At 40.7% G+C, this 6,975-nt stretch overlaps 1 pseudogene across 1 annotated transcript; it reads left to right on the top strand.

Annotated features, from left to right (window-relative positions):
• The first annotated feature begins 2,584 nt into the window (after positions 1–2,584).
• Positions 2,585–3,942, top strand: LOC311599096 (actin-histidine N-methyltransferase-like; annotated as a pseudogene). Its single transcript has one exon. The product of its transcript is annotated as an actin-histidine N-methyltransferase-like (transcript).
• Positions 3,943–6,975: the final 3,033 nt, after the last annotated feature.

Here is a 6,975-nt window from a genome sequence, read left to right on the forward strand (position 1 = left end):
ACTTTGAAGGCGCAAAATTATTTAAATTTGTGTTTGGGCCAATTTTCAGAGCCTGAATTCTTACTCTCTGATTTTAGTACTTATTGCTCATTCCTGTCTTTGCAGATAGATAGTACTTTATTACAGTTTCTGGTTCTTTGGTTTGTTTTTCTGTTTCTCATTCTTATATCTTCTTCTTCTCATCCTCTTTCTCCTCTTCCTCCTCTTTCTTCTCTCTTCTTCTTCTTCTTCTTCTTCTTCTTCTTCTTCTTCTTCTTCTTCTTCTTCTTCTTCTTCTTCTTCTTCTCTCCTCTTCCTCTCTCTCTGTTATATGCATATATATTTATGTATGTGTATTTTTGTGGTATAATGTCCATATGTGTGCAAGTGCATGTGGAGGCCAGAAGTTATACATTTTGCCTCTTCCTCAGTAACTCTGGACCTTATATTGTGAGATATTCACTAACTGTGAAGCTCACAGATACAACCAAACTGCCTGGTGAATTCCAAGGCTCTCCTGGCTATGTCTCTCCAGCACCAGGATTATGGGCACAAACTGCTGTCTCTGTCTTGTTATTGCTTGATGTTGTTTAATATGAGTCCTGGTGATAAACTTAGGTCCTCATACTTGTGTGGCAAATACTCTACTGCCTATGCCATTTCCCTGTGCTTTTGTTGGTACTCAGTGGATTTCTCCAACCTCTATTTACTCCTAAATTTCTTGCAGTGTTCTCACTCCCTCTAATTAGGGAGACGTCAGTACAATGCTAAGATTAAGGCCTACCATTTAGGTCCTGAATCCTGATTTTCAATAATAATTCTGAAAGGCAAGATTCTTGCCAGCTCTCCTGAGTGGTGTTTTACTGACTGCATGTTTGGGCACCTTCATTCTTACATGACCTCTCAGGTTTGCTTTATAGTCTTATAGCTATCATCCCTCTCAGATGCTTTTCCCAGAAACAGATTGTTAGCTCAAAGATAAAGTCTCAAGTAGAAGATGCTTAGAAGCTGAAAGCTTTGTTTTAGCTCTCCAGGAGAGTTGCCAACTCTCAAGGCAACTTAGATTTTATCTTTGAAATATCAGCATCAATGTAGCTTCTTCCAAGCTTTGGGTCTAGGGTACTTTCTGATCTTACAGAATAACAAGTAAGAGAACACCATTCCTTGGCCCAAATTTAAAGGGCCCTTAATATGTAGAAAAACTGATTGCTAGGGAGTTTCCACATACTGTACTTGAAAAAAATTCTTCCATTCTTTTTTTCTGTATCTCTCTGCATGTATATTCTAGGTCAGAATGCAAATTTAATTCCTTGAGAAAAGTTCCCCAAGGTACATATGCAAATGTACCCTAATTATGGTTATGCATTTCTTATGAATATGCCCTTCTTGTAACAGCATCAGTTCCCATTATTGGGAATTTCCATATATTAAATATTTATTGTTGCTGTGATAAGTTAACATGGGACCATGTCATTGACTCTTTATTTTACAAGTTGCCCCTCTCCCCTCCATGTTAACATTGGGAAGCTGCGTAATCTGATCATTGTAGCTGCATTTGGTTGGGAAGAAGTTGTGGTAACATGATGCCATTATTGTTGAAAATCTCCACTGGGGTATATTAGAAATATTAGCAAACAAAGAATATGGAAGATGGGTAGCTAAAAAACTTATGTAGAAAATTGAAAACATATCAATAATCCTGAAAGTCGGGAATAACACCAAGGATGTTGGTTTGACATATTTTGGTTAGACAAAACAATAAATGCATGACAGAAGGTAATATGTTAGAAGAGTTATGAGAATATATAAACTTTATTAATACTCACTGTGAGAGTATAGATTTCTAAATATAGGTTAAAGGTTTGACTTTAATTATTATGTTAAAGTCTTGTTCACTACCACTGTAATTTTTAGAAATTTACATATTTTACTTATTGTGGTTGTTTGAACAGGTATAACCCTCCAGAGATTCATATGTTTGAATGATATGCCCACCGGGAGGGGCAGTACTAGGAGATGTGGCTTTGTTAGAATAGATATGGTGTTCTTGGAGGAAGTGTGTCACTGGGGAAGTGGGCTTTGAGGTCTTTTATATGCTCAATCTACCCCTAGTGTAGAAGATAGAGTCTCCTCCTGCTGCCTGGGAGTTAGTTGAGGCAGCCGGTGGGGTCCCGACCTGAGTCTGGCACCATCACAGTGTATAGGCAAAGTGGGCAGTAAGAAAAAGGGTAAGAAGAATGGAGTGAAAACTCAGAAATCAGGTACTAGGGACAGTCACTGTATCACCAAAGGACATCTTGAATGTGACAAATGAGCTATTGCAGTAGTGCAGCAATCCTGCACCTGGCCCAGGAAAAGAATGGTAAGAATACATACAGCTCCATTCTCTGTTTGAGGAAATACAAAAGAAGCAAAAAGGTCTGCTGTTACTTTGATGGGAAAAGAGAAGATTACTTCCCTGATCTAATGAAATGGGCCTCTGAAAACCTGGAGTCTCTCAAGGGTTTTGAAATGGTTATCTTCAAAGAAGAGGACATTGGTTTGAGAGCAACAAGAGACATCAAGACAATAAGAATTATTTTTATGGGTTCCAGGAAAGTTACTAATGACTCTTGAATCTGCTAAGAATTCAGAATTGGTCCTCTGTAATCTCAAGACCAAATTCTTCAAGCTATAGGAAACATCGCATTAGCCTTTCATCTGCTGAGTGAGCCAGCCCCAACTCTTTCTGGCAGCCATACATTCAGACCCTCCCCAGTGATGTTCTCAGTCAACACAAGTCATCCATGATGTCTTCAGCCAGTAAAACAAACAAACAAACAAACAAACAACAACAAAATCCCACAACATGCAAGTATGCTTATATCTGTAAAATTATCCAGACGCATTCTCATGGCAACAAACTGCCCTTGAAGGAATGTTTCACTTAAGAGGACTACAGGAGGGAACTGTTCTGTTATGACAAAACAAAACCAAATTCCTACAGATGACAGCTCCTGGGTGACCTTGGCCCTGCTTCCTTTCTGGCATATATGCAATCATATGAATGTCTGATCATGATCCTAACCTGGAAGATGACCACTCTGAGTGCATAACTCTGCAGGACTTTCAGGCGGGCCATTAGCTTTACATTTTTTATGGCACTCAAATGCAGAGTTTGTGATCCACAGTGGTTTTTCTTTGACAATGATTCACATCACAGAGAGAAAATAAAGCTTAGAGTGACTAAAAATGACAGGCTTTGTGCCACAAAGGTTAAGGTCATGGCCCGTGCTGGCATACCAACATCCAGTGTTTTTGTACTGTACTTTACTGAAGCCACCCACCTCTGTCCAGCCTCTGCCTTTCCTCCTAGGGTTCTGCATGACCAATGAGGAACTGAAAGAACATTTACTAGGGGGCAGCACCATTGACAGGATCTTCATTCTGGGGAACTGAGTTTCCTGTCTGCTGGGACAATGAAGTCAAACTTTGGACATTTCTGGAAGATAGGGTCTCACTTCTTTTAAAAACATATATAACAACAGCTGAGGAAGAGAAGATCGTCTTGAAAAACCCCGAGTTGTTTGTCTGTGCCACAGTAGGTATCAGATTGCGTGTGGGTGAGAAGATGATTTTGGAAAAAGCAATATAGAACGCGACCATGAACTGGGAATATTACAACAAACACACAGAGGGGAGCATGCATCTGTTCAGATAGGAGGAGAGTGACCTGGGCCTATTACAGGGCAGTGTTGGGCACTCGAGGCTCCCTCTGATCCTGAGAAAGCTGGAGGAAGAAGCAGTTGTGCAAGTCTCTGACCCTCGGGGAGACTGTCAGCAAAACCAAGGCTGTCAATGGGCAAACTCCATCCCTAACAGGACCAATTTTGAAATATTGAAAAGTTAAGGCAAGAAGAAAGTGAAAACATGACTGGAGACACCAAAGAGTCTTCAGGCAGCATGGGTGAAGTGGAGGAGTGACTCTGAGATGCTCACTCGCATCTAGTCTAGCAGAGCTGTAGACAGCCCACCACATCACCGTGGTTCTTATTAAAATTTTTTTGAGAGAGGAAATATGTTTTTGCTGCTTTATATAAAGTGATTTTTAAAAGTATTTTAAAGATCTAGCTTCCCTTTTTGATTAAGATTGCCATCTTGCTTCTGTGAAAAAAAAAAGTAGTCAATAGCAGCGGAGAGGAGGAGGCAGCCTTGAAAGACTGCAGACCCTTTGTGGGCACTCGCCTCTCTTCCTGGGGAAGAGTGAGGTCCTCATTCAGCTGTGCTCTGCAGGCCTGCTGTCCTGACTCCAGAAGGAAAGCTGACTCTTCCCTCTGCTGAGGACTGGAGGTTAGACTTGGTGTGGAGCAGAGAGATGGTGGGGATGAGGCACAGTGGAAAGAGGCTGGGTAAGGTCGTTACATATAGCGTCTGGGAAGAATCTTTTTTTCTTTCTTTCTTTTTTAAAATATATTTTATTAATTTATTCATATTACATCTCAATTGTTATCCTATCCCTTATATCCTTTTGAAAATAATATCCTAGTACCAAAAGAAAAGATAAGGTGGCAATCTGATTTTTAGTGGCTTAAAATGTTGATGATGATTCCAATTATATAAATATATGCATATATCTAGTGATTTCTAAGGATTTGTTTACTATTTGTGGTCTGTTTTGCTGTATCAAAAACTGTCCTTTTCCTTAAATCCAATTAGGACTCATTTCCCCTTTCTTAGTTTTCAGAGCGGTGCGCTGACTTGTGTTGATGACAGTAGACTGTCGTAGACACAGCAGCCATGGCTTCATGCAGGGAGTTCAGGGTGAGTTGGCTCCCAGGATTTCTGGTTTTCATAATAAGCTAGAGAATTTCAAAGCTACCCTTTTGAGTAAAACAGCTTATTAAAAGGAAAACATGATTGGGGAAAAAAGATGAAGTCTTAGCTCCTTCTCCAGCACCATGTCTGCTTGGGTGCTGCCATGCTTCCTGCCATGGTGATAACGGGCTGAATCTCTGAAGCTGTAGGTCAGCCCCAGTGAAGTGTTTTCCTTTACAAGAGTTGCCTTTGTCATGGTGTCTCTTCATATTGATGAAACCCTAACTAAGACACAAGTTGGTACTTGGAGTGGGGTATTGCTGTAATAGGCCTGACTATGCTTTTGTTTGTAGAAATGTGGATTCTGGGATTTTATGTTAGACAAGAGATTGAACGCATTAAGTGTGGCTTAATTGGCCATCCTAGTAGGAACATGGAAGGCAGAGATACTGACAGTAATTTGAACAGTGGGGGTCTGACTCAAGAGGTTCCAGAGGCAAAGAATATTAGTACGTGGCCTAGAGACTGTTCTTGTGCTATTTTGCAAAGAATTTGACTGCTTTTTGCCCTTGTCAAAAAAAGTTTGCCTGAGGCTAATGTGAAGAAATTCAGATTAATTTCATTGGCAAAAGAAATCTCAAAACATCCTATTATAGACTGTCCTGTGGTTCACTTTTATGGAGAACATTTTTATGAAACAGAGCAAACTGAGAAAGTAAAAATACAAAATGTTGTATTTCTAGCCAATGGTCAGAACATTCTCCACAGTTGAGTGGAGAGTGGGATATGACTTTTTCACGTACTCTGGTGCCTCACATTTGACCATGTCACCTGGTGGGGGAGACCTGGTGGCACTCAGAGGAAGGATAGCAGGTTACCAAGAAGAGACTTGATACCCTATGAGCATATACAGGGGGAGGAAGTCCCCCTCAGGAACAGTCATTGGGGAGGGGAATAAGGGGAAAATGGGAGGGAGGGAAGAATGGGAGGATACAAGGGATGGGATAACCATTGAGATGTAACAAAAATAAATTAATAAAAAAATTACAAAATGTATATTTCAAGGATTAAATGCCTAAGAAGACGAATGGAGCTAAATGCTGTATTCAAGGAGATATGCAGATCAAAGACATTAAATGGAAATAAGGGAAGGGTGACTTCAGAGCAAGATCCCGCCAAGCTAACCTTCCATCTTGTGAAAAGGTACTAAAGAAAAGTTTAGGTCAGGTATGCTCAGACATGCCTTTAACCCTAGCACTTAAGAGATAGAGGCATGCAGATTTCTGAGTTCAAGGCCAGACTGGTATGCAGAGCAAGTTCCAGCACAGCCAAGTTTATACAGTGAAGAGAATCATGACAAAGAGAAAGCTGGTGAAGAAGTAATTGGACAAGCGTGCCATGTTCTAGGCTCAGCAAGCAGCAGCACTTGGCAGTTTCAGCCACGTGGTGTTTCTGCCTTTCAAGTCAAGGATAGAAGAAAAGGGATATGGGCTCTCCCTCCATGACTAAAGAAAGTCACTCAGCATCTGGCAGGACTGTGTGATGCTGGGAAGGTGAAGCCTGGGCTGCCTTGGAGACCCAGGATGTTACAGGTACCAGAGCCCTGGGATACCTACCTACAGGCAGTGTAACTAGCCCAAGAGAAAGAAGTATGTTGCAGTCAACAAAGCTGAAAGGAGCTGTAAATCAGAAGAACATTTTGACATCAGACGTGGAGACAGGGTGTGGAGTTTGCCCAGCTGGTTTTCAGTCTTGCTCTGTTCCAATATTTCTTCACGATGATCCCTTCCTTACATTTTGGAACACACACACACACACACACACACACACACACACACACACACACACACACACACCTATATGTATATGGAAGTATGTGATCTGTTTCTTTTTAATTTTCATTTTATAGGGGATTACAGTCATAAGATTGCATGAATCTCATAAGAGACATTGACTTTGGATTTTTTTCTTTCACTTTTTTAAAGTAATTTCTTCAAATTACATCTCAATTGTTATCCCCTCACTTGTATCTTCCCATTCCCACTCTCCCTCTTTGTGGATTTTTAAACATTGTTGAGACTGTGATAGACTATGGGGACTTTGAGGATAGACAAAATGCATTTTACATTATGTTATGGCTATAAGCCTATGGGGGCCATGTAGTAGAATGTGGTGGATGGATTATGCACGACCCCAATAGAT

The sequence above is a fragment of the Acomys minous genome, assembly GCF_964271855.1.
Source record: "Acomys minous genome assembly, chromosome: 6".
In the NCBI taxonomy this organism is placed as follows: domain Eukaryota; kingdom Metazoa; phylum Chordata; class Mammalia; order Rodentia; family Muridae; genus Acomys; species Acomys minous.